Genomic DNA, 10,848 nt, shown 5'->3' with positions numbered 1-10,848 from the left:
ATATATATATCTATATATTTAAAAATAAGTTGTCTGTCTGTCTGTCAGGTGACGTCATGTTTCTGTGTTGACTGACGTCATGAAGTTAGTTGTCGTCATTTTTGCTTTGACGGTGGCGTCATCTATATATATAAAAATATCATTTTTGCTTTGACGGTGACGTCATTCAAGATATTTAAGACATATGTTCACGTAGAAATCTATTAATGTTTAAGTTTAAAATGACTGATGAACTTACAATGGCAAAAGCCGATGAAGATGCTCAAAGAGTCTATGCCAAAAAACTTGCTGCTGATAGAGAAAGTCAGAAAAGAAAGCGTGCCGAGGAATCAAAAGAACAGCAAGGAAACAGGCTTGAGGCTGATAGAGAAAGAAAGAACAGAAAGTGTGCCGAGGAATCAAAAGAACAGCAAGGAAACAGGCTTGAGGCTGATAGAGAAAGAAAGAACAGAAAGCGTGCCGAGGAATCAAAAGAACAGCAAGGAAACAGGCTTGAGGCTGATAGAGAAAGAAAGAACAGAAAGCGTGCCGAGGAACTACCAGAGCAACGCGGAAGCAGACTTGCTGCTAAAAGAGAAAGTGAAAAAAGAAGGCGTGCCGAGGAATTACAAGAACAGCAAGAAATCAGGCTTGCTGCTGATAGAGAAAGTAAGAAAAGAAAGCGTGCCGAGGAATCACAAGAACAGCAAGAAATCAGGCTTGCTGCTGATAGAGAAAGTAAGAAAAGAAAGCGTGCCGAGGAATCAGAGCAACCTGAAAGTTATCGCCTGGCATTCAGGTACAACCCAGTCGATGATTATAGCTTGAGTAGATGTGTTCAAATCGGGACAATGTCTAAAATTTGTCCCTATTGCAAGGCCTTGAAATTCAATGGTGAAACAATGGGAATGTGTTGCGCCTCAGGAAAAGTTAAACTTCCTCTATTGGCTGCACCACCAGAGCCATTGAAGACTTTCCTTACTGGAACTACGTCAGAATCTAAGCGTTTTTTGTCACAAATCTGAAAATACAACTCATGTTTCCAAATGACGTCGTTTGGAGCCCAAATCGAAAATCCAGATCAATTTATGTCTACTTTCAAAGTAAAAGGGCAAATTTATCATAGAGCAGGGTCCCTTCTACCATTCTCAGGCGAGAATCATAAATTTTTACAATTGTACTTCATCAGTGATAGAAATTCTGAATTGAATGCACGTTGCGAAATTTCTCCCAACGTTGAAAGGACAATCGTTTCCCAATTGCAACATCTTTTCCACGAAAATAATAATTTAGTGCGTCTGTTCAAAACAGCCATCGATTTGATGCCTACTGATACGCATAAAATTGTTATTTCCGCTGACAAAACGCCTCCTGGCCAACATGTGCGTAGATACAATGCTCCAACTATCGACGAAGATATTACCTCGAGATACTATCGACGTTTTTACCTCGAGATATTATTCTTCATAAGCGAAGCGATCAGTTGTTAAGAATTGCTGAAACTCATCGATGCTACGATGCCCTACAATATCCTATCATTTTTTGGGATGGAGCCGACGGCTTTTTAAATTCCATAGATCCTTCAGGGTTTCCACCACACGTGCTACAACTAAAAATAGGCGTACCAATAATACTTTTGAGAAATATCAACCCACCAAAGCTTTGCAATGGCACGCGACTTGCCGTAAAAAAAAAACAATGGAAAACCTAATAGAGGCCACAATCTTGACAGGGCCTTATGAGGGTGAGGCTGTTCTTATTCCTCGCATTCCAATGATTCCAACGGATCTGCTTTTTCAATTTAAAAGATTGCAATTCGAAATTCGATTAGTATTTGCAATCACCATTAACAAAGCTCAAGGTAAATCATTAGAAAAATGTGGTATAGATCTTAATACTGATTGTTTTTCCCATGGACAATTGTACGTTGCATGTTCGAGGGTCGGTAAACCTGACAATGTATTTATATGCAGCGACAATTGGACAGCGAAGAATGTTGTATATTCGCAAGTTTTACGCAGTTAATTTGTATGTATCTATCTATCTATCTATCTATCTATATAAAAACGAGTTGTGTGGATTCATGTTTGTTTGTTTGTAAAAAGAGCGTTTGCATATGACGTCATTATTAGTACATACGGCTTTGTAGATGCACAGACAATGGGAAAGCCAAGAATGTTGTTTATTCGCAATTTTTACGTAGTTTGAAACAAATATATAAATCTATCTATATTCACAGGTGGGACACAGGGACACAACTACAATGGCGCATAACTAATATGGTGCGTAACGACTTAAGCGCGCGGGGGGGCTTGGGGGGCGCGAAGCGCCCCACCAACTAGGTGTTGGGGTGGCGCGAAGCGCCACCCCGACAGCTAGTATATATATATATATCTATCTATCTATATATATAAAAATAAGTTGTCTGTCTGTCTGTGGATCAGGTGACGTCATGTTTCTGTGTTGACTGACGTCATGAAATTAGTTGTCGTCATTTTTGCTTTGACGGTGACGTCATTAACGATATTTAAGACATTTGTTCACGGAAAAATGTTTAATTGTAAAATGACTGAAGAACCTACAATGGCAACAGCCGAGGAAGCTGCTCAAAGAGTTTATGCCAAAAAACTTGCTGCTGATAGAGAAAGTAAGAAAAGAAAGCGTTCCGAGGAATCACAAGAACAGCAAGAAAACAGGCTTGCGGCTAAAGAACGCAAAACCGCGCAGTTAGATGAAAATCCACCTGGACAGCGAGAGTCAAAACATATCAAAACTGAAAATGATAGCGATGATGATTGGGTTTGGGGTTTTGACTTGGATAAGGTCATCAATGCCTACCAGATTTAAGTTAAAAAAACAAAGGTTCGTCGATATGTACTTCATAGTGACGCTGAAAAATAAAGAAGAAAAAGAAAACTGAAAAAAGAAAAAAGGTAAAAAACTAAAAAAAAACTAAAAAGAAAAAACACTCAAAGAGAAATTACAGACCGGGACACGAATGACGACCAAGACAGAGGGAATATAAATGACGACCGGGAACCTCAAAGAGAAATTAGAGACTGGGACACCCGGACACAAATCACGACCGGGACACAGGGAATATAAATGACGACCGGGACACAGGGACACAACTACAACGGGGACGCCGGGGGCACAGGCGGGATATATAAATGACGACCGGGACACAGGGATTGTTCGAATAGAAATTACAGACCTGGACACCGGGACACAAATGACGACCGGGACACCGGGACACAGGGAATATAAATGACGACCGGGACCCTCAAAGAGAAATTACAAACTGGGACACCGGGACACAAATGACGACCGGGACACAGGGAATATAAATGACGACCGGGACACAGGGACACATCATTAGAATAATGAGGTATAGATCTGAATACGGATTGTTTTTCCCATGGACAATTATATGTTGCATGTTCAAGAGTCAGTAAACCTGACAATCTATTTATATGCACAGACAATGGGACAGCGAAGAATGTTGTATATTCGCATGTTTTACGTAGTTAAAAACATATATTTATATCTATCTCTATTCACAGGTGGGACACAGGGACACAACTACAATGGCGCGTAACTAATATGGCGCGTAACGACTTACGCGCGCAGGGGGGCTTGGGGGGGCGCGAAGCGCCCCACCAACTAGGTGTTGGGGTGGCGGCTAAAGAACGCAAAACCGCGCAGTTAGATGAAAATCCACCTGGACAGCGAGAGTCAAAACATATCAAAACTGAAAATGATAGCGATGATGATTGGGTTTGGGATTTTGACTTGGATAAGGTCATCAATGCCTACCAGATTTAAGTTAAAAAAACAAAGGTTCGACGACCAGGACACTCAAAGAGAAATTACAAACTGGGACACCGGGACACAAATGACGACCGGGACACAGGGAATATAAATGACGACCGGGACACAGGGACACATCATTAGAATAATGAGGTATAGATCTAAATACGGATTGTTTTTCCCATGGACAATTATATATTGCATGTTCAAGAGTCAGTAAACCTGACAATCTATTTATATGCACAGACAATGGGACACGAAGAATGTTGTATATTCGCATGTTTTACGTAGTTAAAAACATATATTTATATCTATCTCTATTCACAGGTGGGACAAAGGGACACAACTAAAATGGCGCGTAACTAATATGGTGCGTAACGACTTACGCGCGCGGGGGGGCTTGGGGGGGGCGCGAAGCGCCCCACCAACTAGGTGTTGGGGTGGCGCCAAGCGCCACCCCAACAGCTAGTATATATATATATATATATATATATATATATATATATATATATATATATATATATATATATATATATATATATATAACGACTTACGCGGGCGAGGCTTGGGGGAGGGGCGCGAAGCGCCCCCACCAACTAGGTTAGCAATCACCATCAACAAAGCACCGGGACACAGATGACGACCGGGACACAGGGAGCATAAATGACGACCAGGACATAAGTAAAAAAAACTAAAAAAACTAAAAAAAAAGGTAAAAACTACAAAAAATAAAAAGAAAAAAAAATAAATACTCATAAAAAAACTAAAAAAGCTAAAAACTAAAAAAAAACTAAAAAAGAAAAAAAAAGAAAAAAAAGGAAAAAAAAACTGAAAAATAAAGGAGAAAACCAAAACTAAAAAAAAAACTATAAAAAAACTAAAAGGTAAAAACTACAAAATAAAACTAAAAAGAAAAAAAAACAAAAAAACACAAAAAAAACTAAAAAAAAGTAAAACAAAAAAAAAATACTAAAAAGAAAAAAAGGGGAAAAACACAAAAATTTATTTCATCTTATACCAATTCAAAAACGAATGTGTGTACAGACCGGGACACCGGGACACAAATGACGACCGGGACACAGGGAATATGACGACCGGGACACAGGGACAAAACTACAACGGGGACGCCGGGGGGCACACGGGGATATATAAATGACGACGGGGACAGTTAAATATATAATAGTTAAAAACATATATATATATATATATATATATATATATATATATATATATATATATATATATATCTATCTATATTCACAGGTGGGACATAGGGACACAACTACAATGGCGCGTAACTAATATGGCGCGTAACGACTTACGCGTGCGGGGGGGCTTGGGGGGGTGCGAAGCGCCCCCACCAACTAGGTGTTGGGGTGGCGCGAAGCGCCACCCCAACAGCTAGTCTTCTATAATAACTAAAGTGTAGTTATAAATTTCTGATGTAAAATCAAAAGTCATATCTGACGTCTCTAACTGTTTTCGATGGAGTATATCTTCGGACATTTTTGACTTATATTTTTCCCATAACTCTGTATGAGCTGATGGAGAGCAAGTTGTTAAAATGATGCCAAACAATGCATGAATTTGACTTGGGGTTGACGTTTCGCACTAATGGGGAATATGGAACAACCCACTGGTTATCTACTTCGATGGTGGTACCGTTGCCATTGTAGGTTCTTCAGTCATTTTACAATTAGAAATTTCTCTTTCAACGGTCTTCTTACAATTAAAAATTTGTCTTTGAACGATATTCTTAAATACCTGTGTCCTGGTCGTCATTTATATTCCGTGTCCCGGCCGTCATTTGTGTCCCGGTATCCCAGTCTGTAATTTCTCTTTGAGTGTCCCGGTCGTTATTTATATTCCCTCTGTCCCGGTCGTCATTTGTGTCCCAGTCTGTAATTTCTCTTTGAGTGTTTTTTCTTTTTAGTATTTTTTAGTTTTTTACATTTTTTCTTTTTTCAGTTTTCTTTTTCTTCTTTATTTTTCAGCTTCACTATGAAATACATATCGCCGAACCTTTGTTTTTTTAACTAAAATCTGGTAGGCATTGATGACCTTATCCGAGTCAAAATCCCAAACCCAATCATCATCGCTATCATTTTCAGTTTTGATATGTTTTGACTCTCGCTGTCCAGGTGGATCTTCATCTAACTGCGCAGTTTTGCGTTCTTTAGCCTCAAGCCTGTTTCCTTGCTGTTCTTTTGATTCCTCGGCACGCTTTCTTTTCTGACTTTCTCTATCAGCAGCAAGTTTTTTGGCATAGACTCTTTGAGCTTCTTCATAGGCTTTTGCCATTGTAAGTTCATCAGTCATTTTAAACTTAAACATTAATAGATTTCTACGTGAACATATATGTCTTAAATATCTTTAATGACGTCACCGTCATAGCAAAAATGACGACAACTAACTTCATGACGTCAGCTGACACAGAAACATGACGTTACCTGATCCACAGACAGACAGACAACTTATTTTTATATATATAGAAGATATATATATATATATATATATATATATATATATATATATATATGTTTTTAACTACGTGAAACTTGCGAATATACAACATTCTCCGCTGTCCCATTGTCTGTGCATATAAATAGATTGTCAGGTTTACCGACTCTTGAAAATGCAACATATAATTGTCCATGGGAAAACAATCCGTATTCAGATCTATACCTCATGTTTCTAATGATTGCCCTTAAACTTTGTTGATGGTGATTGCTAATCGACCATTCCCCGTGTCGCCGTCGTCATTTATATATCCCCCTGTGCCCCCCGGCGTCCTCGTTGTAGTTGTGTCCCTGTATCCCGGTCGTCATTTATATTCCCTTTGTCCCGGTCGTCATTTGTGTCCCGGTCTGTATATACATTCGTTTTTGAATCGGTCTTTTTTTTAGTTTTTAGTTTTTTACCTTTTTTAGTTTTTTTTTAATTATACCTTATGATTTTAATATCTGCCCTTGAGCTTTGTTGATGGTGAATGCTAATCGAACATTCCCTGTGTCCCCGTCGTCATTTATATATCCCCGTGTGTCTTATCTCAAGTCTTATCTCAATATCCTGGCATAGAAGAGATATCCCCAGATATCATTACCCTGCTTAGTCACGCTACTCAAGAACGACTACAACATATATTGGAACGCCTATCGGTTATCACGAAACATAAAATGGAATTTATTAAGAACAAAGGAGATTATTATGTTGGTCAAGATGTTAGAGCTCAAATTGAATTTCTCGAAGACTTACAGAAAGCAAAAAGAAAAAAACACGAAGAAAGCGAAAGGGAAACATTAATAAAGGCTGCCAAATCCAGATCTAGGACTGAAAACCCTGAACAACAAGCAAAGCTAAGAGTCAAAGTTAAAGAGATGGAAAGGGTGGAGATGGAAGAGATGTGTCAAGTGGAAGCCAATCGTGCAGTGTTACAAGCAATCGGCTCGAGAAAGAAGCCAAAATTGGAAACAGTAGCAACCAGAGTCGCTCAGATGCATTATTCTCCAAGACTTAAGAGACAAACTGTTCGCGAAATGCGATTTATATTAGAAGAAGATAAAGAAACTTGTAGGTCTTCATTGTTTTATAAAGTTTTTGTCAATCATAGAGAATAGAACTGAACACAGTATTAGAAATTGTATGCTATGTTGGCCTAAATTCTTTTCAGCATCAAAGAAATTTACAGGATTGTACGTTTGGAAAATACTTGTTTGCTACACATCAAAATTTTTATTTCTTAAACAAGTTCTAAATTCTTAGTTGAAAATGAAATTTTTTGTAAAAAAAAAAAAAAAAAAAAAAAAAAAAAAAAAAAAAAAAACCATAAAGATACGAAAGTATGCCTAGTGAACACGTCCTCGTTCGCAAGGGGTGGATTAACGGTCTCCATTGGTGACCTTTAGACTTAGTCCACGGGAAGAATTTTTTTGTAACATGTAAATTGCAATTATAACAAACGACACATTTTACCTTCTTTTGTAAAATGTAAAAAGCCAACTAAATCAACAATTCTGAAACAGCTTACTAAATTTATAATAATTACAGCTCCATTCAAACTTCATATTATCAGTTCATTAAAGTACACAATTAAAATCTGCCATACTGAGATAAAGAACTTTATTTTATATATAAAATAAATAAATTATTTTATCTATATATAAAATATTAAATTTACTTATATATTAGTTTACAATTTATTTTATTTATAAAATTTTATTTATGCATAAATAAATAAATCCATTATTAATAAAAATAATAATTAATATTGATTGTAAGAATCAAATAAGATTAATAATTGATAGTATTAATGTTATTTTATATATTAATATTATCAATAATTATATATATATATATATATATATATATAGACTTATATATATATATATATATATATATATATATATATATATATATATATATATATATATATACTAGCTGTTGGGGTGGCGCTTCGCGCCACCCCAACACCTAGATGGTGGGGCGCTTCGCGCTCCCCAAGCCCCCCCGCGGGAATATACAACATTCTTCGCTGTCCCATTGTCTGTGTATATAAATAGATTGTCTGGTTTACTGACTCTTGAACATGCAACATATAATTGTCCATTGGAAAAACAATCCGTATTCAGATCTATACCTCATTATTCTAATGATGTGTCCCTGTGTCCCGGTCGTCATTTATATTCCCTGTGTCCCGGTCGTCATTTGTGTCCCGGTGTCCCAGTTTGTAATTTCTCTTTGAGTGTCCCGGTCGTCATTTATATTCCCTGTGTCCTGGTGTCCTGGTCGTCATTTGTGTCCCGGTGTCCCGGTCTGTAATTTCTATTCGAACAATCCCTATGTCCCGGTCGTCATTTATATATCCCGCCTGTGCCCCCGGCGTCCCCGTTGTAGTTGTGTCCCTGTGTCCCGGTCGTCATTTATATTCCCTTTGTCCCGGTCGTGATTTGTGTCCGGGTGTCCCAGTCTGTAATTTCTCTTTGAGGTTCCCGGTCGTCACTTATATTCCCTCTGTCTCGGTCGTCATTTGTGTCCCGGTCTGTAATTTCTCTTTGAGTGTTTTTTCTTTTTAGTTTTTTTTAGTTTTTTACCTTTTTTCTTTTTTCAGTTTTCTTTTTCTTCTTTATTTTTCAGCGTCACTATGAACTACATATCGACGAACCTTTGTTTTTTTAACTTATATCTGATAGGCATTGATGACCTTAAGAGTCCATTTTCAAATTATCTTAGAAGATAGGTTATAGTATGCCAAGTCAAATTATTTGAAAGTTTGCTAAACTAAAATGCAATTAAGTATTGAGCTTTCCAAGGCTTGTAGTAGCAAAAAAAAAGAATATTTGCAAAGATGGTAGATACATTCCCATAGGAAGGTAGATCTTTCTTCGCTGTTCTATGGGAAGGTCACCTCCCACCCGTCAGATGTAAAAAAACACCCTATTTGGCAATTCATAAAAAAAGCGAAAAATAGACAAATTGCCCCCCCCCCAAATTTAATACGTTTTGTTCCTTAAACCAAACATTTAACTTGGTCGAATTGGCGCCATTAGCTGTAATACAAGGATGGTTGTTCATACAAAGATAGTTTTTCATAGAAGGATAGTTGTTTACACAAAGATGGTTTCCAGCAGTTCGTGGTAACGAACTGTAGTAAGGAGTGATCCGGCTCAATAGTACGAAACTCTAAAAAACAAAATTTTGACCGTGATCAGTCTTCTGGCAAAAAATATGAAATTCCACAATTTTGTAGATAGGAGCTTGAAACTTCTGCAGTAGGGTTTTCTGATACGCTGAATGTGATTCGTTAAGATTCTATGACTTTTAGAGGGTGTTTCACCCTATTTTTCAAAACAAGGCCAATTTTCTCAGGCTCGTAACTTTTTATATGTAAGACTAATTTTGATGAAACTTATATATTTAAAACCTGCATAAAAATCCAATTCTTTTGATGTATCTATTAGTATTAAAATCCCATTTTTAAAAGTTTCGTTTACTATTGAGCCGGGTCGCTCCTTACTACAGTTCGTTAACACCAGCTGTTTGATTACATTTGAGGTTTCGGCATTTCTTTAAAAGGTTAATTTTATCCCAGAGTACGCTGAAAAATCAGAACCACTGGAATACAGTTAAAACTTCTTTGAGTAAAGCTTAAATGAAAATTAAAAAAAAAATCAGACAAAATGTTCCCCAGAAAGTGCCATTATACCAGAGATGGGCTGTACAACCGTAATAGTAACAAAAGGATTTTTCCGAATTGTTCATGAGGATAAGCCATGCGCATCAGTGTTAGTGGTTGAAGCTTAACGACAACCAATAAATGCAAAGTCACTTTTCTTCCGTACTTAATAGAAGAGATATGACACTACAGTATTCATCAGACACATTTCTGTCTTTGAATTGAAAACATCTGAACACTATTTAATAACATATAGAACAAAAACAAGTTGGCACACAAACCAAGTTTGACTATGAATATGATTAAACAAAATGGGGAAAAATCCTGTGAATTGGAAATAGGCCAAACTTGGACAAAACATGCTGGCAATCCTGTAACCTTTGAGATGGATTTACCATGTATGTCGTTCAGACAGTCTGTCGTTCTGTCTTTTGGATCTGTTCCTGTCACGGTTGAACCAGCTGGTATTGATCCTGTAATTTTTGAGATGGCTTTACCGAGTGTGTTGTTCAGACAGTCTGTCGTTCTGTCTTTTGGATCTGTTTCTGTCACGACTGAACCAGCAGGCGTTGATGTCAGGACTCAGGAGACAGGATCACAACAATTTAACTTTCGACCTTTTGGATCAAATGTGGACAAATGCAAGATCTTTGAGAAAGAACGAAAGAGGCTCAGTCGGACATCCTGGGCCTTTGCAGCAGAGCTGAATGATCGTGACAAGGAGAGAAGAAAAAAGGCCATGACTCGTGCTGAAGAAATACAGAAGCTATTAGACCCAAGCCTTACAAAGCTGAGATCGAAAAAAAAGGAAAATGGGCTCCGTAATGAGTTTTACAAGGCAATAGAAAGGTATGATGATAATTTTATTTTAATATACACAGATGGTT

Source organism: Artemia franciscana, unplaced genomic scaffold, assembly GCF_032884065.1.
Source record: "Artemia franciscana unplaced genomic scaffold, ASM3288406v1 Scaffold_1261, whole genome shotgun sequence".
Taxonomy (NCBI): domain Eukaryota; kingdom Metazoa; phylum Arthropoda; class Branchiopoda; order Anostraca; family Artemiidae; genus Artemia; species Artemia franciscana.
Note: the sequence above shows the minus strand (reverse complement) of the source record.